Source organism: Convolutriloba macropyga, chromosome 3 (genome assembly GCF_964194025.1).
Source record: "Convolutriloba macropyga chromosome 3, txConMacr16.3, whole genome shotgun sequence".
NCBI classification, from domain to species: domain Eukaryota; kingdom Metazoa; phylum Xenacoelomorpha; order Acoela; family Convolutidae; genus Convolutriloba; species Convolutriloba macropyga.
In genome coordinates, this window is record NC_134470.1 from 12,636,202 (window position 1) to 12,663,144 (window position 26,943).

At 33.9% G+C, this 26,943-nt stretch overlaps 2 protein-coding genes across 4 annotated transcripts in view; both read right to left on the reverse strand.

Moving 5' to 3' along the window:
* The window catches only part of LOC142335943 (glycine receptor subunit alphaZ1-like), a 56,242-nt gene extending 39,316 nt beyond the window's left edge, over window positions 1–16,926 (reverse strand). The window contains exon 1 of one of the 3 annotated variants that reach the window (XM_075384351.1): window positions 16,590–16,926. The gene's annotated coding sequence lies outside the window, so the exon portion shown is untranslated. Of the gene's footprint in view, window positions 1–748; window positions 1,162–4,393; window positions 4,417–16,589 lie in introns of those variants that run through there. The other 2 variants (XM_075384353.1, XM_075384352.1) reach the window with 2 other exon arrangements.
* The window catches only part of LOC142335950 (uncharacterized), a 390,664-nt gene that overhangs the window by 119,125 nt on the left and 244,596 nt on the right, over window positions 1–26,943 (reverse strand). The window lies entirely within an intron of this gene.

Here is a 26,943-nt window from a genome sequence, read left to right on the forward strand (position 1 = left end):
TAAATATGCTATCTTGCCTTCATTCCATGTCCTCGTAGACCTTTTGTCGTTTCTTTTAAAAATTCTCTCGGCTTCCATATGGAAAGTTGATCAATCATATTTCGACAGCAGTAGAGCTCTAAGATAGGAAAATTATTATTACATCTTATTTTCATCTTATTTGTCCAATTTCATTTGCTTTTTTGGAAAACAAGAACTACTTTTGTACCCAAATGCGCCGTGTTTTAGGTTTTTTCGACTTACCTACTTCTGCTGTTTTTCAACTCTTTGACAGAAAATGTTTTAACTCTACGTGCTGTGTTCTTTTATTCGTTCTCTTTAAAAATGCATTTAAACAGACGTCACTCAGTAAACAATTTGCGACAATTAAAACATTTTTTGTGACTAAAAATTTAGGTAGCAATTGATATAGCTAGGACAAATAGTGCGACATCAATTTGCTTCACTGTACAGTATGGCTGCGTTCGTGAACCCAACAAATAGGTTGTTTCACTGAAGGCTTCACTGAATATCGCAAGTTTAAAAAATGCTCCTACTTTTTTGTTCTTGAAAATTACAGCTAGCAATAATTTCTGCCCAGACTGAAATGAAAATTTGCGTCTAAGGAACAATGTAAGCTTGACTTATATATATTTCGCTTGAATGCCGTCAAATATGAAAAGTTAGTTCTTCACTTAACTGGAATATAAAAAGTCGCAAAAAAATCATATTACTTTGATCAGCCGTAAACAAATACCGTCAATCTTACCTTCACGACACGAACAGTCTGACAGACAGACAAGAAAGGAGCGTTTGATAAAGAGACGATTATTTTGAAAGAAAGGAATATATTTTTAAGAGAGCGCGAGGAGAATAAAAGGTAGCGACAAATTCTTACAGCAAAGTGGGTATCTCCCCTCCCGCCTGCAACAAAAAGTCCCCTGGGATACTTCCAAGCATAACCAGTGTCCAATCAAGGCTTCACGTCAAAAGGAGGAGATCGATATTGGTTCATATGTGGTGGCTTTGAAAGCTGAGTGGGATATATCTGCAAGAGGGAATAAGTAAACCTTCATTCACTCACTCTCAAAATGTCAATAACTTTCCACAAAATTCAATTCTTAAGTTATGTACCGAGTACGTTATATTGAAATAGAGAGAGAAAGAGAGACTGAAGAGACTTGGAGAAATTTTGCAACTGGCAATTTTATTTCTCCGGCAAGGCCTCAGTATCGCTGGCACAATTCAACTGTTTTTTAAGGAGAAAGATTTTCGGAAGTAGCTGCATTTTTGAAAATAACTTAAGAAGAACTCTTTCACCACAAAACGAGCTGCTTAACTAGTAAAAATAGCTATATTTAAATAATATAAAGACAAACAAGGCGGCTCGGTAATGTGCGATCGCACATAAGGTTCCGACCCCGCTCATCCACAATTTTGGCATAATTGTCTACCAAATGAGGAACAGATGGAAAAACACAAAAAATACAAGTATTTTTCAAAAAAAACTTGTTTATGAACGAAAAGATAGCCTCCAAAGCAAATAAATCAGTGGAGTAAAAAATGATGCATTAGATCGATGAGATATGCCGATATTAAGAAAGCGAACGAAGACGAACGGCAAAATCAAACAACAACAAACATAAATTACATCAAAAATTTATGTCCGTTTTAAAAACAAAACTTAATAACAAAGTCAAAATAGCGTCAGATAAAACTGAAAATAAACAAACTAACTTGTAGTTCACCAGAAAAAAATGGTTATTCACCAGTTCATAATAAAGCTTGGTAACAATTAGACAAAAAATTCGCTGGATGCCATTAATGAAAACCATTAGGATTCAACTAAAAAAATCCCATAGGTTTAAAATTACCAAAGCTTCTATAGAAATGAATTAAGAACTCTTGGTATTCAATTTTTTATGCATTTACAAAAAGAACTACAAATAGACAACAAACAAAAATCAATTAAAACTTGCCAGAAAATGCTTTGGAAGCCGTAAAGCCATACATTGGCCCCCAAAAATGTTCGATTGCACCTTCGTCGAACACCGATAATGTATTATGTGGCCGCTCATTAAAAAAATAAGCAACAATTAGACAAAAAAGAAAAAAATGCAAAATTATGTAATACTTGTTTTTTTCGAAAAAAATTTATTTCCAAAGACATAAAAGCCATTAATTACAAAATGAAACATTTGAATAGGTTCGTCCATTCTTCCAAAGGAAGCCCTTGAGACCTTCAATTATCCAGAATATGTCTTACGTCTACAAAAAGAACGTCAAATGTGACAAAAATCAAAAATTCATTCACTTTTTTTTGTGAACAACCCGTGTGGAAGCCAGTAAAGTCATAACGAATTCTCTTAAAACATCAGATTTGGTGACACCAATCCCTTTTGACACCTTCCCTTGAAATGTATTATGTGATTTCTCATTAAAGAAACTACACAATAATTAGACCAAAAAGAAAAAAGCAAGATTATGTAATACTTGTTTTTATCGAAAAAAATTTATTTCCAAAGACATGAAAGCCATTAATTACAAAATGGAAAAATTGATTAGGTTCGTTTTTTTCCACAGGAAGCCCTTGAGACCTGCAATTATCCAGAGCATGTCTTACGTCTACAGAAAGAACGTCAAATATGACAAAAATCAAACATTAATATTTTTTTTTGAAAAACCCGTGTCGAAGCCAGTAAAGTCATAACGAATTCTTTAAAAACATTAGATTTTGTGACACCAATCCCTTTTGACACCTTCCCCTGAATAAAATAGTGTCATCTTTAACCTTTAATTAACGAGACCAGGTAACAAACAGACAATAAAAGGAACAAAATTGCGAAGTTGAAATGTTTTTTTTTTCATTTTGGAAAACAATTGTTTTCAAAGTCATGACAGCCATTATCTATCTTCTAATATCAGAACATCGGCTCATCTACTGTTTCAGGAAAAGCCAATCAAACCGGGTCGTTGTAAAGGAAATTGAATACGACTAAAAAGACTAAAAATAAGATATATGAAATGACAATAACGTGATAATTTGACAAAACTAGAAAACATGAAAAATGGGCAAATAACTAAAAGTTAAAAAAATTCTGAAATCTAGTAATATCAAAGCCAGAACACCATAACTTAAGGCGTAAAACCGCAGTAAAGACTAAATTTGGATTCAGCAGAAAGAAGGTGCACTCTTTGTTTGCTGACACTAATCTACAAGTTGACCAACTTAAGAGAATAATGGAGGCAAAGTTCAATAAGCCATTTTTTATTTAAATATCAAATATTTTAAAAGTCAAAACGACCATAAGCTTTCAAGCGATCAACTAGATAAATTAATTTCGAGCTAATTAGGAAGCCAATTGGACCTATCACTTGTGAGCTTTGATTTGAAATGTTCTGTTATTTAATTAAAATAAAACCGATCGAAGTTTTTTTTTTAAAAAAAAACGACTGACGACAATCCGAACTATTTTTGGATTGTAACGATCCAAGATTGGTAAAGAACTAGTCTTGCTAATAGTGATTGTCCATTAGGATTATTTAATTTTTGAAATGTCATTGATAGATATTTTGTTAGTTACACAATCAGAAATAAATGCTGCGTCTTTGATAATCAACGAATAAAGTTAGCAAAAACGGCAAAGTTTTATTTACAGAGCACTCTCAACGGAAGTTGAAGTGGAATTAGCCCCATTTTCAGTCTACGAAGATTTTGTTAGTGGTTTTTGGGTGTGCACTTCCTGCAAAATTAATCAGAGTGGACTAAAGAAACCTATTTCGTGCTGTTTTTGATGAAAAAGTCGAATTTTGTGAAATATTTAGCCGGAATTTGTGACAAAAAAATTCAATGAAAATAGCCGACAATATATTTTGTCTTAAAACGTAAAATTAACAACATTTTCTTGAAAAATTTTATTAAAATTTATCAAAATTGGCGAAATTTTAGTCAGAAGTTCCGAAAAAGGTGAATGAAATCAACGGAATTCACTCTATTTTCTCGAAAGTTTACACCTCGATATCTCCCTGTCAAAAACGAAAATCAAAAAAATCTTTTTAATTCCATATTCTACGCTGGACAAGCTTTCTAATGATATCAGTCTCAACTCTCTACGATGAATATATCGATCGGCCAAAATTGACTGAACAAAAAAAAAACCCATTTGAGTATATAGTTCCTCCCCCCTCAAGAGGGGTCGGAACAAATAGCTATATTTATTAACCAAAACTTGGCGGCAATAAAAACGTGGCACGACTAAAATTATATAAGACTAAATGTCATTTCGGTTTTGAATTCTTACTCTTCAGAGAACTGAACGTAGAATTACTGGTCCTTATCTTCAAAATCTCTCGTTTTTTATTAAAAAATCGAGACGGAACTCTCGTTTAGCATAAATTAAAAAGGGCTACTTACAACAAACTTTATTGTACGGATGTAGTGAACAACGTTGTGTATTGAGTTCAAGAATTAGTCAAATTCGTGTGAGCAAGGGCAGTAATTAGATTTAAATTGTACTCGGAGCCCGAGAAAGTTAATGGAGAAAAAGATTTCATCAAGTTTGTTAAAATTAAGCGAAAGCTGTAATGGACACAAACAGAAAATAGATATCAAACTAGACTAGAATATTTAAAAGATAAACAAAAAAAAACCCTGTTAACTTGAACAGATAGAAGATCTCTCGTTACATAAATTTTATCGAGTTTAAAAAATTAAGGGAAAGCTTAATGGAAGCAGACGTTCTAATGTCGTCTCCAATTTGTAATAAATCCACAGACGTCACGACCAAGCTGTCACACGAAAGGATTAAAGGCTTTAATTCTTTGATACTTTGGATAAGTAAAAGTCGGATGCAAATGACAGAAAAGCATCACATTTCTCCATTTGAAAATATCAGCATTAAATGGCTTGCATCGAAATCGTATGAATTATTAAATCAAAATGCAACTTCTTTATTCAAAATTTGCATAAATTAATGAAAGCGTGCATTCAAATTGGAGCATTTGGTCTCTCGGGATACATGCACGATTAGACTTTGGACAATTCTATATTTATAGGCTTTTAATGCATTTAGAAAGGTAATTTAGAATAACCCGAAATTACGCTGAAGTCACGTAACAGGATTAGTCTGGGCTTCAATTTTCTAGTTCAACATTTCCACCTACTTATCCCCCTATATCAGTAGGCTATAATGGTTAACAGTCGTAAAAGCGTCTAGTTAACAAAATGTATGAATATGACATACAGGAGCAAAATTAACAAAAATCAAGTGGAACCGGATCTTGCAGCAGGTGCAGAATTTTAAGAATAAAATAATCAAGGGGCCAAATTGAATATTATGATGATCAAGGTGCAACGGTCCCTTGATTACAACAATAATTTGAAAAATTCAAATTCAAAAATTCAAAAGTCAAGACGGGCCACGGAGGCCGTTCATCAGCGTATCTACACTTCATAATTAGAATTTTTAAATGTTGAAATGAGAGTTAAAAAAATAATTCATTCACCCCTTGCTTTCACATGCTAGCAGTAAAGTAAACAGAATTCAAATAACCAGTCGCCTAAGAGCACCGAATTAGAAAAGTTTGTAAAGACAGCTGAAAAATCAATTGAACAGTTGTTCAAAAATCATTGAAAGTTTGTTAAAATTAAGCGAAAGCTGTAATGGACACAAACAGAAAATAGATATCAAACTAGACTAGAATATTTAAAAGATAAACAAAAAAAATACCCTGTTAACTTGAACAGATAGAAGATCTCTCGTTACATAAATTTTATCGAGTTTAAAAAATTAAGGGAAAGCTTAATGGAAGCAGACGTTCTAATGTCGTCTCCAATTTGTAATAAATCCACAGACGTCACGACCAAGCTGTCACACGAAAGGATTAAAGGCTTTAATTCTTTGATACTTTGGATAAGTAAAAGTCGGATGCAAATGACAGAAAAGCATCACATTTCTCCATTTGAAAATATCAGCATTAAATGGCTTGCATCGAAATCGTATGAATTATTAAAACAAAATGCAACTTCTTTATTCAAAATTTGCATAAATTAATGAAAGCGTGCATTCAAATTGGAGCATTTTGTCTCTCGGGATACATGCACGATTAGACTTTGGACAATTCTATATTTATAGGCTTTTAATGCATTTAGAAAGGTAATTTAGAATAACCCGAAATTACGCTGAAGTCACGTAACAGGATTAGTCTGGGCTTCAATTTTCTAGTTCAACATTTCCACCTACTTATCCCCCTATATCAGTAGGCTATAATGGTTAACAGTCGTAAAAGCGTCTAGTTAACAAAATGTATGAATATGACATACAGGAGCAAAATTAACAAAAATCAAGTGGAACCGGATCTTGCAGCAGGTGCAGAATTTTAAGAATAAAATAATCAAGGGGCCAAATTGAATATTATGATGATCAAGGTGCAACGGTCCCTTGATTACAACAATAATTTGAAAAATTCAAATTCAAAAATTCAAAAGTCAAGACGGGCCACGGAGGCCGTTCATCAGCGTATCTACACTTCATAATTAGAATTTTTAAATGTTGAAATGAGAGTTAAAAAAATAATTCATTCACCCCTTGCTTTCACATGCTAGCAGTAAAGTAAACAGAATTCAAATAACCAGTCGCCTAAGAGCACCGAATTAGAAAAGTTTGTAAAGACAGCTGAAAAATCAATTGAACAGCAAAACTGGCATAATTTTGATTTTAAAACAAAAACAAACAGTAAACTTAACCGTGAGCCAACAATTAAATTTTAACACTTGGTACAATTGCACGCAACCAGAGACAAAATCCTCCGAGCGCATTTACAGGGTTTTTGAATTTAGTTTTTCTTGAAGTCATTTAGTTTGTTCTCGAAGGTTTAGTTTGTAAAGTTAGCAGATCACGACAGTATATTTTGTTATCTTACGATCGACTCTGTTTGAGCAACACATTTAATTTTTGAATAAAGGAATTTGGTTTAGGCAAAAATCAAGAATGAAAAAGTTACTCGAGAAGTGAACGCGAAAGAATGTTCTAGAACAAAACGGCCAAGCATAAATGTCGCAAGACTCACACACTTACATTAATCACTAAATGCTTCACTAGCAAGCTCAATTTCAAAATATCATCACTATGTACCTCAAAAGATGCCGAGGAAAACCGTTTCAAGCATATTTAAAAAAATACTAGTAGGCCCTCAAAACCATCACAAGAAAATCAATTGAAGGAATAGATTTCTTAGAATCAAAACCATCACAAGAAAATCAATTGAAGGAAGAGATTCTAAGAAATTAGAATCTCTGTTTCTCACCAGCTCGGTCCCAAACACATGCCCCTCGCTTAACAACATAAGGTCTTACCGCTTGCAAGTACCCTATTTACCAGCAATCTTTCGACTTTTTTTGGCTTTGCTATTTTGCATGCTTAAGGAGAGCTGAGACTTGCGCCAATAACGAGCTTCTATACTGTGCCATAGCGAGTCTCAAAACGCATATACTACGTTAGGCTGCATGTATAGGGTGCGTTAAAACATCCGAAGATTACGAGCTAAAGCATGGTGCCATATACCTTTACTATGGTGACAAATACCTTTGGAGGAACATATGGGCACATCCCAATATTAATTTCAATGATGAGCTATTATATAATCCAATCATGTAATAAACATTGGTTACTTCAATGCGATAATAAATTATTTGAAAAATTCTCCTCATAAAAAAGCGCAAAGCAATGGCCAGAAAAATTGAGCAAAACTGCTAAATCGGTATATAAATAGAGGTTTAAAGTGTTCTATTCTGATGACGCGAGAGCCGACAAAGATCCGAAGAAATAACCTCAAAAAGAAAGTAGGGGGCTCATTGCAAGCTCCTTCAGCTTTAAGTTATAAAGCAACTTAAAGCATTATCAACCTATTATAAACAACTAATAACTTTTCAAAACTGGCGACGTTTTAACCACACTTTAAAAAGCGACAGTTGCTTCGAGAGCTTAAGAACCTGCAGGAGCTTAAGAACCTGCACAATTGGAATCTTCGCAAAATTTGAGAAATCAAAGGCAAACAATTATATCGAAAATCAAGATCCGTCAGGCAAACACATTGCATAAGAAAATTGTTGGAAAGGAATTAAACGATAAATAATTGGATCGTTAGCGAAAAATTGTAGAACTCCAAAACCAACAAAACCTATTTCGCAAAAGCCGAAAAAGGGTAACCTCATCTGTGGCTTCAATCTTCTTGCCGACGAAAAAAAAATCAAGTGATGGCCAAAAAGCTCCCAGCTCAGCTATCATTATCACAGCTTTTACTAAAGAAAAGAGACGGGAGAAATCCTCTCTTTTTACGAATTCTTCTGCATCAGAACTTTCTTTGGACAAAGTTTCGGCATATTTTTGCATCTATGTTTAATTTTGACATACTTTTTCGGCCACTGACTTTACTTGCATCTGTTTCGGCGCATGAACCTTTTGGCATTTGCATTTTTCGATCACTGACTTTTTTTGGATTTCGGTCAATGGCTCTTTTTCAATCTGCACTCCGTCGACATTGACACTTTAAGAGATTATTTTTCGGTCATTGACCTCTCGCCGTCTGTCCTCTTAACCATGCTGCTCAAGAGCCTCAAACATGCTCCTCAGAGACCTCTTAAACATGCCTTTTCTCCTTTCTTAAAACATGGTGCCTTATAAACTGCCACGCATTTAATATATAGGATTAGAAAATTGAACTGATTTAACACAATTCGCTATTCAGTAGATTCATGCGATTGCATTAAAATGCATCCGTAGTCTTCTAATCTGTTTCGGCATCCACTTGCAAATGTGATGGTTGAACTATTTCTTCGAAAACTCTTAGATCTCAGAATTTTACTGAATATATAGGAAGATATCAACTGATCTGCAATCTAGTTGTTGACAAAATTTTGTTTCTTACTTAACTTTTACAATTGCCAAAACCTCCAAATACTTTTCTCGCGATCTACCGAACTCTATTTTACAGTTGTATTAGATTCATTATAATCAATTGAAGTGTACTTAAGTAAGTGTACTAGCGTCGTGTACTAAGAAGCGTACTAGCGTCGTGTACTATTGAAGTGCACTAAGAATTACTCGCGTCGGACAAATTGCTCTCTATCGACATGCGGGGCGACTCAATTTAGAGGGGACTGTAGCCTAGATAATTTTTTATGCGTGCACATGCCTTCCAAGGAGTGCTTCGAACCCACGACCACCATCGTAATAGATAGAATCCTCACTCACTACACTTTCATGACCTTGTACTGTCATATCTTACCGTCAGCTTTATTTTAGCAACCGATTTAATTTCTGAATAGGAGCAATTTAGATCACCCAAAAATTAAAGCGTGAAAAAGTTGCTCAAGAACTGAAATCGAAAGAATGTTCTACAGCAAAATCGCAAAAATGGTCAAGGGGAATTCGGCATAAAGAAGACACATTTACGATAATTTCTTCGAACTTAGTTCGAGAGCAACTAATTATTTTGGTCAAATGAAGATTCTGCATAGAGCTATTAATAATTTTGCAGCAGATTTCATGCAGCCGAGCTTTCATAATTCTATGAAAATTTGACTCCTATGGTTTAGAAAAATGCTGAAATGTGCATGACTTGAGTAAAATCTCTTTGTAATTTCAATCAGACAGCGCCGAATACACGTCGCTGAATGGAAAATAAAGAACGCTACCGGCCGCTGCACAATATAAGATACACAATTTAACAATAATTAAGAGAAGACCGAATCTAGAGAAAGAATACTTTCAGTTTGGAAGCGCAAAATCTGCGATAAGAGGGAGTTGCACACCACTGAACAAAGATTGCGCCATCGGAAGAGCGTTTGAAATTATCCAATGAACTGCAAAGCGACAACTCGTATCTCATTTCTTCAATGAGCTTAGCCTATTCAACTATGAAGCATGTCAATTTCAATAAATGTGAAATACTAAATTCTCAGAAATTTGTCAGCACAATAGATTGAATCCTTTAAACCGAAAAATCAAGAAACATGCATTGAAAATTTAATGCAAGCTAGTTTCATACTGATATCATTTAAAAGGTATCGTCACAGTTTAAAGGTATCAAAACTACTAAAACAAAAGCTAAACACGACACAAGGCTTTTGCCTTCCTTTTGTCGTAATCTTTCGCTTGTTAATTTAGCTTCAAAGTCTAGTTTATTGGTTTCTCACGTTTATTTTCAAATTACATCAAAAATGTAGCTCTATCACATCCGCTTTTGTTTCAAGACGAAAAGACAAAAAGTGACTAAAATCAACTCAAAAAGGCTATATACATTGATGAATTTAATGGTGAGCGGGCACATTAACAAAACGTTAGAATCGTAACTAATTGTTTGAGAGCATAGCCATTACACAAACAAAACAAAAGAATTAACCAGAACATCCAGACTATGAATTGGAGTCTGATCCTTGAGATTCGCAACTAAATTCATGTGTGCAAGAAACTTTCCCTTCTCATGAAGGCACGCTCACGGATTTGGACAGCGGTTCTCATATAAATATTGAGGTTTCGGATCGCCGAATTGGCGTGGGCTCCGTTGTTCTTTGGAAAAGCTGCTGCCATCTAGGTATTATTACGAAGCAATGTTCCAACAATTCGAAGAAATGGGGAAAACATTTTAGTCCATCTTTCTTTTCTTCAGTCTTTTTCGCAAACAACTCAAGCACTGTACAAAGACAGAAAATCAACATAACCCACTAACGTCGGATGAATTGCTCTCTAACAACAGTCGAATGCTGAATTCTATTATATCCCACATGTGGGTTGTGGAGGTGAATAAGTTTTCCAAGTAGATTCTAAGGACACTTTTTTAAGAATTATAATGAAAAATGAACCTAAATCTTGCGCATTTTTCATCCGAATCTCAACAATAAGAAGTCCCTATAGATATCAGCAGCTTGAATTGCGAAAAAGCTCACTTTAGATCATGCGAAAATCAAAAGATCAGGGGACGAAAAGTCAAAGTGAAATCCAGCAAGCTACAATTTTGCATAAAAACACTTAAGACTAGTGTGGCTTCAAGCATCGTTCGAGAGCAGTTAAGAAGTTATCATAAAAAAGCTTCTGACATGTAGCTTTTAATTCTAAGAAAGATACTTAAAAACTGATTTAAAAAACACAATAACGCAAGCAAAATTTTCAAACAAGCTGTAGCAACCAACTGCCTTCCTTACAGCGCATCAGTTCAACACCACAAAGCTAAAGAAAAAAAATTTCTTGGCCCGTGTACTCTGATGAAACTATGAAAAACAGTTTGTTACTCCAGGGTGAAAAATTAATTATACAAATGAATTAATACCTTACCGCTTTTAAGGATAGTCTAATAAGAGGCGAGATTAACCATTATCATCAACATATACATCAAAATGATGTAAAACATTTAATTATAGGCAGACAGATTCAGCATAGCAAAAAAAAAGAAAACTAAGAAAGAAGTGTAACCGAATAAAATATCCAAAAAAGCAAACACATTTTTTATGCATGTATAATTCTGCAAACGATAAATATTTAGTGTTGACTGAGCTTTGTAACAATTAAGAATCTAGCTAATTTTGGTTAGTTAATATTAAATTGAGCTAAATCGCAGTAAGTCTTGCTCCGAAAAATGAGAAAAAATTAAATAGCAACCACTTTTTGCTGCAATACAATATAACGTCTAGTTTACAAAATCTTGTAAACTGCACGTCAATCAATAACTTAAGCGCTTTCAATTTTTTGAAATCCGAAGACGAAACTTAGTAACAGAAAATCAGTTCCGCTCAAATTTTGTTCGCAAGGTAAGTTTCACATATATGGAAAACTTTACAAAAAATATATCTGACGCTTGAACAAGTCTGATTACTGCACTTCACAATTAGCTAGAAAATAACAAAAGAAACAAAGCAAACAAAAACTGATTAGGACTGCGAACCCCTACGTTGATATGTACAGGTTCCGCGCAAACGAAACATAGCTGGCAGATTGCCAGAAAATAGCCGCAATAGATTCGTAGATCGGCCGTCTAAAAAAAGTAAAAAAGACAGAACAAAAAAATTCGTCTTTTCATTGAGGGCTGATCTGTTATATTTTGATTAAAAATCTGTTGACCTTATCTCTTTGAAGTAAATAAAAGTCAATTTCAAAGTGAGGAAGTCATTTTTGAGAGTGAGGTAAGTCAAGTGTGACCAAAAATTTAATCACGAGAAAGAAAAAAACTCGCTCCACTAAGAGCGAAAAATGACATCACACATGCAATTCAGTTGAAATTGCATGAACGAATGAACAAAAAGTGGCTGTGACTTCATATGGTCGTAACAAAAACTATGACGAAATAAAAAACATAGCCGGAAGAATTCCGGAAGCGACTCGAAGCGTAAAAACTTCGCAAACCAAACCATTATTACAGCGGAAGCCACTACCTTTTGTATTATACCATTAACTCACTACATCTTCAGGTCTGCTCTAAAAATTGGTGAAACTTTAGCCACTGTCAACAAGAGAAACAAAATGCAGCAAAATTGTATATTATTGAAAACGTTTGGTAACGTTAAAAAATCCAAAATAATTAAGGTGGTCAAAAACCTGATAGTCTGAAAAAGCTGGCACAGTTATCAATAGCCCTCAAATAATTCATGATTCTAATCTGAAAAAGATCGCGAAAGCAAACGGCAGATAATAATCTTAGAAACTAAGTTAAATCTTTTCAAAAAAAGAAAGCTCAAATTTAAGAATCAGAAAACAACTATAATTACACTTCTAATTACTGCGATTAAAACAAAAAACAACCCACACATACTGTTGCTTTCTGTTCATAAGCTAGACAACATGATTTCATACTAAATCAAAAATAAAATTGATCATAGAGATGACATAAGCGGCAGAAGAATATTCAAAGGCAAAAAATCGTTTAAATTAATACCAAGGCCGGAAGAAAGCTGCAATAAATAGTCATTAGTAGAAATTTTGGAAGAAGCTTGCTATCAAACTCTCAGTACTGCCTTTTGTTGAATGAAATCAATTGCACACCAAAGAAAAGACGTAAATCTAACAAAAAGCTGAAATCGTTCATTTTTTACAACTGAAAAAAAATTTAAACCGAAAATAAATTTAGGTGCCAGGACAAAGCTGGAATGATACTAACTAGAATGTGAAGAATATTGGCACAAAGTAAGGAACGCCGTAACACACTTTCTTGATTTTTGAAAGTTAAAAATCAATTTAAAAAATTCAAGAAAAACGAATACATTTCATTGTTCAGCATTCAAGACAGAGAAAAGATAACTAGTCATCCGATACAAAGATCTATCCTGAAGAGACCAAAAATAGGAAAAAGCAGAATTAATCAATAAGAAACATTGAAACGTTTTGCAAAAAAAAATGGTCAAAGAACTTTTAAGACTGTATTTATGAAAAAGTTTTAACTGTTTTCTCAAAACTTAAAGCCAAAAAATGATTGAATTTTTATTGAAACGAAATTAAAGTCCCTCATGTTGCACAAAAAACTATTTCTAGCAATTACAACCAAAATACAAACGAAAAACTGACGAAAATCGGAAAAAACTACCAAAATCGGATTAGCATATGTACAATTTTATGGAACAAAATTACATCGAGGTAGAAAGAGGCGTTGAGTATAGGCATTATCAAAGAGAAATTGCCATATTAACTGATTTATGACAAAAAGACGGTTGAAAGATCCAAAAAAGAAGAAGTTAAAAGAAAAAAAGCCAAAAATTAACTAAAAAATCAAGAATTATGAGCCAATTTTCAACTTGAAACGCAATACCAGGCTCTGCAAAACACTGTGGCATCAATTTCCGAGGTTAACATTTCAATATAGTATCGAATAAAATTTATTTCTACAAGGAACCAAATTAAAAGCAAAAAAATTGGGCCACTTGACGAAAAAACGGCTAAAAACGGTTATCTATATGTGCAATTCAGTCAAAAACTACTTTTCACAGTCAAAAAGTCATTCACTAAACGCAGCGCATGATCAAAAAACTTCTCTCGCTTAGCGAAAATCTGTTCACCAAGACAGCTTTTCTCACTTTTGCTTTTAGGTCAAAATGCCGCGTGAACAAATCTACTTCCTGTAAAAAAAAACCGAGAGAAAACCAATACTCCTCTTCGAGTCGTAAAAAACCAAGAGAAGGCCAATAATAGCCCCGGCTATCGCTGTGCGGCTATTAATAGAATAAGATTTGGTAATTTTTGACCAGTTTATGTTCCGTTCTGTTTAACTTGGTTAATAATAATTGTCAGAAGCTGTCAGATACGAGTGACGCGGCTATTAACGGCTACAAAGAGCAGACTTCTAAAAAAGTTTCAAGTTGTTCTTGACATCATCAAAGTTTGAGTTTCCAGCAATCAAAAATGCAATGCACGCCATTAGGAGGCAAGTAGGTTTAAAATGTGGTAAACAAAAATTAATTCCCAATTTTTTGAAAACAATTTTATGAAAAAACGAGTACCTTGAAAATGATTTCACAAAAACTATTCACTAGGCAACAAAAAGTTAACCTATACCACTGCCAAGGAACAACTAAAACAATAACAGGCAAGGTTAACTTAGTATAAATCGAAACATTTGCAGCATCTGAAATACTAATTACAATGGAACTCGTTGCAACAATAAAATCATATAATGAATCATTAAAAAACGATAGTGATCCAGCAAGATCTTATAAGAATTATCCAATTGAAAGTGAAAATATTTTAGCTGATAGATTTAGTTGCTGCATGCCAAAAGCAATAAAATTGCGACTAAAGAAGAAGCGGTAAAACAAAGCCTACATTAAGAGCCGTTTGCTAAAGTACAATCACATCAGAACACTCTTGTAGTACAAATTAGTCAGCATAGCAGACAGCATTTCATAGACAATTGCTCAAAAATCGCCAATTGATGCCAACAAGAAGAAGTTTGAAGCTTGTTTTTTAAAAGAAAAAGTTAAAATTTACTTAGTTCTCATTTATGCTACTATACATTGAGAAAATTTACTCAGAATGATCTGCTAAATTTTTCATATCATGTACCTTCAGCAAAATGAACTGTTTGTTTATATTACTATCAACAATTTTGCGATTCCGAACCCTCGTACAGAACGTAAGTTCGGCCAAATTTGAAAACTTGACTTTGACTTGGATTGCACTTAGCTTTGGTGTTTGTCGCTGATTTCTTGTCGTTCTTCTTGTTGTTTGGATGATGGAGACAGCGAGGTCGGTTTGGTTGCAATTTTGGTTGTCTGTTAATTAGGGGTTTGGGTTGGTTTGGAGGGATTGAGTGCTGGGGTGCAAAAAGAAAGAAGAAAGAAGAAATTAACGATACTCTGTTGCAATGTGCACCAGTCACCCGAAAAATGCACCGATTGAGGTGCAATAATGACTCGAAAAAATCTATAACCCAACAAAAGACAACAAACTTAGAAATCACGAACTTCGGGAACTGTTTCCTTTCCCCTCGAAAACATTATCTTTCATAACCATAAGTAAACAATGTTATGCGTTTTAACACTGATAATCGTTTGCATAAGCCGATAAGAGGTGGGTCAAAAACTATGAGCATATGCCATCATAAAGGTGTAAACATGTTAATTATAGATTATTATATTCCACTAAAGGTAACAGTTGCACGACTTGAGCCATCCTCAATGTTGAAAAACTTTCAGCTTGTTGCTAAATTGCAAAACGAAATTTGGTAGTTTTTTTTTGACGTTTTACCACTGACCTATTTATCCACTGGTGATATTGAGGGAACAAATCTCAAATCAGTTGCCGTCAATAAATTAACTTTAACAATGAAAATTAACCAGGAGAAAGTTGCGCTTCATCAAGGAAGCGGAGTAACTTGAATAACCGAATTCGATACAGGGAATGGTTGAGAGAGGATTGTGAATTGAACAAAAGCACCTTCCTCTGCCCTGTGTTAAATTACCACCTAAGGACAGAGACAACAAAGGGATTGGCAGCAACAACAAAGGTGGCGGAAAAGGAGGGGGGAAGGGGTTACGGTGAAATAAAGGAAAGCAATACACAAGATAGAGAAGCGCCAATTTTTCACTCTTCAAAAGCTGCAAAAATGGGAGAGGAAGAACTCACATGATCTCCCAGCATACCACCATCTGATATCTCCTGTTTTGGTTTTAAAAATGCACGAGAGGGGGGGGGGGGGCGGGCAAAGTAGCTCCCATTTTGAATCCTAGATGCTCGAAAAATATCTATTTTTATCGCAACTTTAATCTTCTTGCAGATTTCCGAACAAAAGCGCAACCGACGTAGCGAGTCGGCATACCGAGAACAAAGCAGCAATATTAACCTGACAACCTGAATAAACTGGCTAGACAAAAATCTTGTCGAAATGTTGAATAACGTCTGATAGATTCTCAAATCAACTGAGCGATCTATCCAGTCATATAAATTGGTGATTTCAATTCAATCCACTGGTCTGACGAGACACCATTGGAGCTCTTTCGTTATTTTACCTAGCAGAATCTTCCTCTATCAGCCTTATTATCAGAACAACAGGGGAAATGATGCCAGGGTATCATCAACTTCTTCTGCCTTATACAAACTGATTAAAAAATTAGATAGATAAATAGAGCTTACCGAACTGTGTGCCGATTGATACAGTGTTGTGTGGTGAACAAACAATACAGAAAGAGAAAAAAAGAACAAAGTGAAATGGATAGAAGGAAGAGAGGAAGGGCAGAATAAAAGATGTTAATGAAGTGACGAAAGAATTTTAGTTGAACTGGAGAAAAGAGAAGAAATCCTTAACGCTACTGTGTAAACACATCCCCCGCCACTAGTTGTAACTATTTGGGGCTTCCTTGATTTATTCCCTAATTTACCGAGAGAGAGGGAGAGATGGGAAAGAGCAATAACTGGGATAAAAACAAGCGGAGCGCAAAATGAAAGCGACTTGCTGAGCGGAGCAAATGCGACAGGTATCTACAACACACAACACACACACACACACACACATGCACACTACCACTTACCATCTATTCGAGATCACCTTCTAAACCTACAGAGCAATACATCGAAAAATTGCAGGACCCACAAAATACTGGTGGTCAAAGTGAAAGCAACTATTAGACCTTACGAGAAGACATATTTCTCTACGTTCGTCAAAATTTACATCAGATCGTCAGAATTAAGACAAGTTATTGGCTTAATTCCAACTTCAAGTTTCCCCATATCCAAAATTAGTCAGTGAAACTAACCCAATTGCCAAACCCACGTGTATATAGAACTCTAGGAGCTCAGAAGAGTTGGAAATACTTTTGGAGAATCAACCGCTTAATATCAGTCTTTTCTATCGAAAAGTCTGAAATCACGTGCGGTACCCCAAAATCTGAGTAATAAATAAACAACTTTCGCCGACTTTTTTTGGGGGGGGGGCAGAAAGCGACGATCGGCTTGGAGGACATTCGGTTAATTTGATTTGCCCTATAGGTAGATAGCGTGCAAGATGGGCGATGGGCACCCGACTACATACAGTGTACAACTCTTTACCATCTCCTCACCTCACCACCAGCACAACTCAACTGCATCGGAGTAGGAGAGGGGAGAACAGAGATAGATTGGACTACCAATTTGGTTGCTATCACAAAGTATAAATGGTAAACAAAGATACACTGAGAGAGAGAGAGAGAGAGAGAGAGAGACAAAACAACTAGGGGGCAACCACCACTGCAAAGTGGAATGAAACAGCACACATGATACCTTTTTCATCACTCAGGGGGCGAGGAAAAGTGAAATGAAAATCAAGTTCACAATTTAATTTCACTTCATCAAATACAACTAATGCGGTGTGATTAAACTAGGGACCAAAATGCAATTTACACTGATTTATCAAATCAGATAAAATGGGATAAAATTTTTGATCCATTCATCATTTAACACTAAGCTGCGAAATTTGCTCGCATATTACCCGAAGAGTATATATGTCAAAGTAGCTCACATAACTTTGTAATGCAGATAGAAACAAGGCGGCTCGGTAATGTGCGATGGCACATAAGGTTCCGACCCCGCCCATCCACAAATTTGGCATAACTGTCTACCAAATGAGGAACAGATAGAAGAACCCAAAAATTATTTTTTGCGATTCCCAAAAAAGCCCAAGTCTTTTTCAAAAAATTCTGTATCAACGATAAGATAGCCTCCAAAGCAAATAACTCAGTGGAGTAAAAGTTGATGCATTAGATTGCTGTAATATGTCAATATTAAGAAAGCGAGTCAAGACGAAAAGCAAAATCAAACAACAACAACAACAAACATTAATTACATCAAAAAATTTATGTCCCTCTTAAAAACTAAATTTAATAACAAAATCAACATACCGTCAGATAAACCCAAAACTAAACAAAAATAACTTATAAATCCCCAGAAAACATATGCAACCAGTCCATAAAAAGGTTTGGTAACGATTTCCACTACTTCTATAGAAGGGCATTAGGACCTGTCCTTATTCATTTTTTAAAGCGGCTAAAAAGAACAACAAAGAACAAACAAAATTTCAATTGAAACTTGCCAGAAAACGCTGTCAAAACTGTCAAGCCAATTTTTGGCACTCAAAATACATTTGATTGCGCCTTCTTCAAACAGCTATAATTTAGTACGTGGCTATTCATTAGTAAGACTAGGTAACAAGCAGACAAAAAAGCGAAGTGCTAAAGTATGTAATTTTTTTTCGAAACAAAATTACATTTAATGTCATGAAAGGCATTAATAACAAAAAGAGCTATTTAAATAGTGTCGTTTATTCAAAAAAAGCCCTCGAGGCCTGTAATTATCCAGAATACTTCTCGCATCTACAAAAAGAACGTCAAATATGACAAAAATCACATTAGTTTACTTTTTTTTGTGAAAAACCGGTGTCGAAGCCAGTAAGGTCATAACAAATTCTTTAAAAGAATTTGGGACACCAATCCCTCTTATTCCTTTGACACCCATAATGTTATATTTGACCTGTAGTTAACTAACGAGATTAGGTAACAAAAAGAAACATAAAAAGAACAAAATTGCGAAGTTCAAAAAATTTTTTTTTTTAAATTTTGGAAAACGATTATTTTGATCGTCATGAAAGCCATCAGCTATCTACTAATATCAGAATATCGGTTCTTCTACTCTTCTATGAAAAGCCAATGAAAGCTATCACTATACAGGAAATTTCATGCGACCGAAATGACAAAGTATAAATGACAGTTAGAGACAAAATTAAAAAATTCAATTGATTTCTTCAAGAAAGAGGCGTCGAGGCCGTTAAAACGATGATGTATATCTTTCAGAATTTTAATATGTTCAATTGTGCCTTATTCTGAATGCTAATGAGGTGACATGAGAACCGTCAAAAAAGTGATAATGTGACAACATTAGAAAACGTGAAAAACTGGCAAAAATCAAAACAAAAAAAATCTGAAATCTTGTGGTATCAAAGCCAGAAAACAATAATTTCAGGCTTAAAACTGCAACTGAGAATAAATGTTAAATAAGTAGAAAGAAGAAGCGGTCGTTTTTTGCTGACATTAAGCTGGAAATTGTACAAATTAAGAAAAAAAGTAGAGAAAAAGTTAATTAAGCCATCATTTATTGAAAGGTCAATTATTTTTAAAAAAAGAAACGACCATAAATTTTCAATTAAAAATCCTAATGCATTAGCTTGGAGCTGCTTAACAAGCAAATCGGTTGGACCTATCACTCCTGAGCTTTGATTTGATATGTTCTGTTTTTTATTATTAAAAAAGTCTTTTTTTTAAAAAAAAAAAAGACCGACTGATTAAAACCCGATTTTTTTTGGATTGTAACAGTCCTAGAATGGCCAAAAACAAGCCCTAATAATACTTATTGTCCCTTAGGAATAACTGATTTTTCGAATGTTGTAGATATAGATAATTTGTTAGTTGAAAACTCAAAATAAATTCTGCATTTTTGATAATCAACGAGTAAAGTTGGCAAAACACGGCAAGGTTTTAACTACAGTGCACTCTCAGCGGACTCTGAAGTAGAAATAGCCCCCCTCTGAGTCTACAAAGATTTTTTGAGTGTTGTTTGGGGATGTACTGTCGGCAAATTTAATCAAAGTGGACTATATTAGCTTATTTCGTGCTGTTTTTGATGAAAAAGTCTAAATTTTGAAATGTTTATCCAGATTTTTTGACCAAAAAAATTAAATCAAAACAATCAACAATGCTTGTTCGTCTTCAAAAATAAAATCAACGACACTATTCTTAAAAATTATAACAAATTTTAGCAAAATTGACGAAAATTTAGGCAAAAATTCCGGAAAATGTGAATAAAAACAACGTGAATTCACTCTTCTTTTCTCAGAACTTTAAACCTCGATAACTCTCTTTAGAAATCGAAAATTAAAAAAATCTTTTTAATTCCATATTCTACGCTGGATGAGCTTTCTAATGATACCAGTCTCAACTCTCTACGATGATTATATCGAGCGGCGAAAATTCACTGAACAAAAAAAAAAAAACCCAGTTGAGTATATAGTTCCTCCCCCCCCTCAAGAGGGTCGGAACAAAAATTAATGGAATGCTGTGTGTAACAATAATGAACTGAAACCATGGCCCTGAAATACATGCAAAAAGTCAAATGGTTACTAACTATTTAATGGTTCTTCTGAAAACTATTTAAAAGGCTTAATAAAATTCCTGTTAAAACCCATATTATTTACAGTCTGAATAGTATAATCAAGTTAATCATCTTAAAAGAGGTCACGCACACATTATCGAGAGTCCGGCTGAAAGGATAATCTAAAATGTGTAGAAGCGAACACAAACACTACGTAAAAAAACGTAAATTTGTCCCAAAAAAGAAGACAAAAGACCAATCAATTATTTACAAACCGAAAAACAAGCAGGCACAGGCAGGTCTGCTTTCGCATACCTAGTTAAGACCGTCCACTCGAATGTGTTTTTAAGAATGTCTTAGTCTTATCAGATTGTTGAGATTAACTTTAGGATTGCAAACTAACATTGATTGCGTAAAAAAATTATAAAAGGCAGCTGAACACAGTACGATATTTTCTTGGCATAGAGTAGAAATCAGACTTTCGCCGATACGCTTACTGAACTACGAACTGGATTGGTACCAAAATCGTAGGACAATTTGGCTGATCCCCGGCAGCTATGACCTTTGCGTAATTTCAACATGCGAGAAAAGTGCTATAAAAAAGAGAAACAATAACGCTAAAAGGTCCACAAAATTTTTTTTCCAATAATTATAAAAAACTTCATTGAACATCTGACTGTTTTCTTTCTTTTTGGATATACTGGAAAAGAAATGCTGAGTTCTCAGTAAATTTATATTTCGTTAACGTTCTGATTTTTCGGATAAGTGCGTTTTGTGACAGCCTTATGAGCGTTATGATCAATATAACAGACAACTTCATGAACCATCGACTTTTGAAATCTAATGCTGAAAAAAGGAGAAAGTGTGATGAAAAAAAAATTTCCTTTTGTAAAATCTTTTTTAAATCTAAGAATTACTGGGTAGTTCAACCACTAAAAGAGAAACCACTGTAATTTTATAGTTCTTTTCAACTAATTGTTCCGACCCTCTTGGGGGGGGGGGGGGGGGAACTATATACTCAACTGGGTTTTTTTTTGTTCCGTGAATTTTCGCCGCTCGATATATTTATCGTAGAGAGTTGAGACTGGTATCATTAGAAAGCTCGTCCAGCGTAGAATATGGAATTAAAAAGATTTTTTTAATTTTCGTTTTCTACAGGGAGTTATCGAGGCTTAAACTTCTGAGAAAAGAAGAGTGAAATCACGTTGTTCACATTTTCCGGAATTTTTGCCTAAATTTTCGTCAATTTTGCTAAAATTTGTTATAATTTTTAAGAATAGTGTCGTTGATTTTATTTTTGAAGACGAACAAGCATTTTTGATTGTTTTGATTTAATTTTTTGGTCAAAAAATCTGGATAAACATTTCAAAATTTAGCCTTTTTCATCAACAACAGCACGAAATAAGCTACTTTAGTCCACTTTGATTAAATTTGCCTACAGTACACCCCCAAACAACACTCATACAATCTTTGTAGACTCAGAGGGGGGCTATTTCTACTTCAGAGTCCGCAGAGAGTGCCTTGTAGTTGAAACTTTGCCGTTTTTTGCTAACTTTACTCGTTGATTATCAAAAATGCAAAATTTATTTTGAGTTTCAACTCAGAAATTATCTATATCTACAACATTCGTTCATCAATTGTTCTTAACGGACAATAAGTATTAACAGGGGTAGTTTTGAGCCATTCTTGGACTGTTACAATCCAAAAAAATCGGGTTGTAATCAGTCGGCCTTTTTTTTTTTAAAAAAAGACTTTTTTTTAATAATAAAGAACAGAACATATCAAATCAAAGCTCAGGAGTGATAGGTCCAACCAATTCGCTTGCTAAACAGCTCCAGGCTAATGCATTTAGTTTTTTAATTGAAAGTTTATGGTCGTTTCTTTTTTAAAAATAATTGACTTTTCAATAAATAATGGCTTAATTAACTTTTCCTCTATTTTTTTCTTAATTTGTTCAACTTCCAGCTTAGTGTCAGCAAAAAAAGACTGCTTCTTCTTTCTACTGAGTTAATATTTATTCTCGGTTGCAGTTTTAAGCCTGAAATTATTGTTTTCTGGCTTTGATACTACAAGATTTTAGATTTTTGTTTGTTTTGATATTTGCCAGTTTTTCAAGTTTTCTAATTTTGTCACATTATCACATTATTGACAGTTCTCATGTCACCTTATTAGCATTCAAATTAAAGCACAATTAAACATATTAAAATCCTGAAAGATATAAATCGTTTTAATGGCCTCGACGCCTCTTTCTTGAAGAAATCAATTGAATTTTTTAATTTTGTCTTAACTGTCATTTATACTTTGTCGTTTCGGTCGTATGAAATTTCCTGTATAGTGATAGCTTTCATTGGCTTTTCATGGAAGAATAGAAAAACCGATATTCTGATATTAGCAGATAGCTGATGGCTTTTATGACTTTCAAACCCATCGTTTTCCAAAATTAAAAAAAAAAGTTTTTTAACTTCGCAATTTTGTTCTTTTTATGTTTCTTTTTGTTACCTAATCTCATTAGTTGATTACAGGTCAAATATGACATTATGGGTGTCAAGGGAATAAAAGGGATTGGTGTCCCAAAATCTTTTTTTTAAAGATTTTATGACCTTACTGGCTTCGACACCGCTTCTTTTCTCAGAACTTTAAACCTCGATAACTCTCTTTAGAAATCGAAAATTAAAAAAATCTTTTTAATTCCATATTCTACGCTGGATGAGCTTTCTAATGATACCAGTCTCAACTCTCTACGATGATTATATCGAGCGGCGAAAATTCACTGAACAAAAAAAAAAAAACCCAGTTGAGTATATAGTTCCTCCCCCCCCTCAAGAGGGTCGGAACAAAAATTAATGGAATGCTGTGTGTAACAATAATGAACTGAAACCATGGCCCTGAAATACATGCAAAAAGTCAAATGGTTACTAACTATTTAATGGTTCTTCTGAAAACTATTTAAAAGGCTTAATAAAATTCCTGTTAAAACCCATATTATTTACAGTCTGAATAGTATAATCAAGTTAATCATCTTAAAAGAGGTCACGCACACATTATCGAGAGTCCGGCTGAAAGGATAATCTAAAATGTGTAGAAGCGAACACAAACACTACGTAAAAAAACGTAAATTTGTCCCAAAAAAGAAGACAAAAGACCAATCAATTATTTACAAACCGAAAAACAAGCAGGCACAGGCAGGTCTGCTTTCGCATACCTAGTTAAGACCGTCCACTCGAATGTGTTTTTAAGAATGTCTTAGTCTTATCAGATTGTTGAGATTAACTTTAGGATTGCAAACTAACATTGATTGCGTAAAAAAATTATAAAAGGCAGCTGAACACAGTACGATATTTTCTTGGCATAGAGTAGAAATCAGACTTTCGCCGATACGCTTACTGAACTACGAACTGGATTGGTACCAAAATCGTAGGACAATTTGGCTGATCCCCGGCAGCTATGACCTTTGCGTAATTTCAACATGCGAGAAAAGTGCTATAAAAAAGAGAAACAATAACGCTAAAAGGTCCACAAAATTTTTTTTCCAATAATTATAAAAAACTTCATTGAACATCTGACTGTTTTCTTTCTTTTTGGATATACTGGAAAAGAAATGCTGAGTTCTCAGTAAATTTATATTTCGTTAACGTTCTGATTTTTCGGATAAGTGCGTTTTGTGACAGCCTTATGAGCGTTATGATCAATATAACAGACAACTTCATGAACCATCGACTTTTGAAATCTAATGCTGAAAAAAGGAGAAAGTGTGATGAAAAAAAAATTTCCTTTTGTAAAATCTTTTTTAAATCTAAGAATTACTGGGTAGTTCAACCACTAAAAGAGAAACCACTGTAATTTTATAGTTCTTTTCAACTAATTGTTCCGACCCTCTTGGGGGGGGGGGGGGGGAACTATATACTCAACTGGGTTTTTTTTTGTTCCGTGAATTTTCGCCGCTCGATATATTTATCGTAGAGAGTTGAGACTGGTATCATTAGAAAGCTCGTCCAGCGTAGAATATGGAATTAAAAAGATTTTTTTAATTTTCGTTTTCTACAGGGAGTTATCGAGGCTTAAACTTCTGAGAAAAGAAGAGTGAAATCACGTTGTTCACATTTTCCGGAATTTTTGCCTAAATTTTCGTCAATTTTGCTAAAATTTGTTATAATTTTTAAGAATAGTGTCGTTGATTTTATTTTTGAAGACGAACAAGCATTTTTGATTGTTTTGATTTAATTTTTTGGTCAAAAAATCTGGATAAACATTTCAAAATTTAGCCTTTTTCATCAACAACAGCACGAAATAAGCTACTTTAGTCCACTTTGATTAAATTTGCCTACAGTACACCCCCAAACAACACTCATACAATCTTTGTAGACTCAGAGGGGGGCTATTTCTACTTCAGAGTCCGCAGAGAGTGCCTTGTAGTTGAAACTTTGCCGTTTTTTGCTAACTTTACTCGTTGATTATCAAAAATGCAAAATTTATTTTGAGTTTCAACTCAGAAATTATCTATATCTACAACATTCGTTCATCAATTGTTCTTAACGGACAATAAGTATTAACAGGGGTAGTTTTGAGCCATTCTTGGACTGTTACAATCCAAAAAAATCGGGTTGTAATCAGTCGGCCTTTTTTTTTTTAAAAAAAGACTTTTTTTTAATAATAAAGAACAGAACATATCAAATCAAAGCTCAGGAGTGATAGGTCCAACCAATTCGCTTGCTAAACAGCTCCAGGCTAATGCATTTAGTTTTTTAATTGAAAGTTTATGGTCGTTTCTTTTTTAAAAATAATTGACTTTTCAATAAATAATGGCTTAATTAACTTTTCCTCTATTTTTTTCTTAATTTGTTCAACTTCCAGCTTAGTGTCAGCAAAAAAAGACTGCTTCTTCTTTCTACTGAGTTAATATTTATTCTCGGTTGCAGTTTTAAGCCTGAAATTATTGTTTTCTGGCTTTGATACTACAAGATTTTAGATTTTTGTTTGTTTTGATATTTGCCAGTTTTTCAAGTTTTCTAATTTTGTCACATTATCACATTATTGACAGTTCTCATGTCACCTTATTAGCATTCAAATTAAAGCACAATTAAACATATTAAAATCCTGAAAGATATAAATCGTTTTAATGGCCTCGACGCCTCTTTCTTGAAGAAATCAATTGAATTTTTTAATTTTGTCTTAACTGTCATTTATACTTTGTCGTTTCGGTCGTATGAAATTTCCTGTATAGTGATAGCTTTCATTGGCTTTTCATGGAAGAATAGAAAAACCGATATTCTGATATTAGCAGATAGCTGATGGCTTTTATGACTTTCAAACCCATCGTTTTCCAAAATTAAAAAAAAAAGTTTTTTAACTTCGCAATTTTGTTCTTTTTATGTTTCTTTTTGTTACCTAATCTCATTAGTTGATTACAGGTCAAATATGACATTATGGGTGTCAAGGGAATAAAAGGGATTGGTGTCCCAAAATCTTTTTTTTAAAGATTTTATGACCTTACTGGCTTCGACACCGCTTTTTCACAAAAAAAAATTAAATTAATTTGATTTTTGTCATATTTGACGTTCTTTTTGTAGATGCAAGAAATATTCTGGATAATTACAGGTCTCAAGGGTTTCCTTTTCATGAAAAAACGACGATATTTAAATAGCTCTTTTTGTAATTAATGCCTTTCATGACATTGAATGTAATTTTGTTTCGAAAAAAAAATTAAAAGTATTACATACTTTAGCACTTCGCTTTTTTGTCTACTTGTTACCTAGTCTTACTAATGAATGGCCACGTACTACATAATAGCTGTTTGAAGAAGGCGCAATCAAATATATTTTGAATGCCAAAATTTGGCTTGACGGTTTTGACAGCGTTTTCTGGCAAGTTTCAATTGAAATTTTGTTTGTTCTTTGTTGTTCTTTTTAGCCGCTCTAAAAAATGAATAAGGCCAGGTCCTAATGCCCTTCTATAGAAGCAGTGGTAATCGCAAATTTGTGGTAATATTAATTTATTCCTAATGGTATTTATTACTTTGAAGTTAATTGTTTCAAAAAAATAAGTTAATTTTTTTTACTTTTCTGTTTTTGTTCTTTTTTGTATAATTGTTACCAAACCTTTTTATGGACTGGTCGCATATTTTTCTGGTGATTTATAAGTTATTTTTGTTTAGTTTCAGGTTTATCTGACGGTATGTTGACTTTGTTATTAAATTTAGTTTTTAAGAGGGACATAAATTTTTTGATGTAATTAATGTTTGTTGTTGTTGCTGTTTGATTTTGCTGTTCGTTTTGACTCGCTTTCTTAATATTGACATATTACAGCAATCTAATGCATCAATTTTTACTCCACTGAGTTATTTGTTTTGGAGGTTATCTTATCGTTCATACAGAAT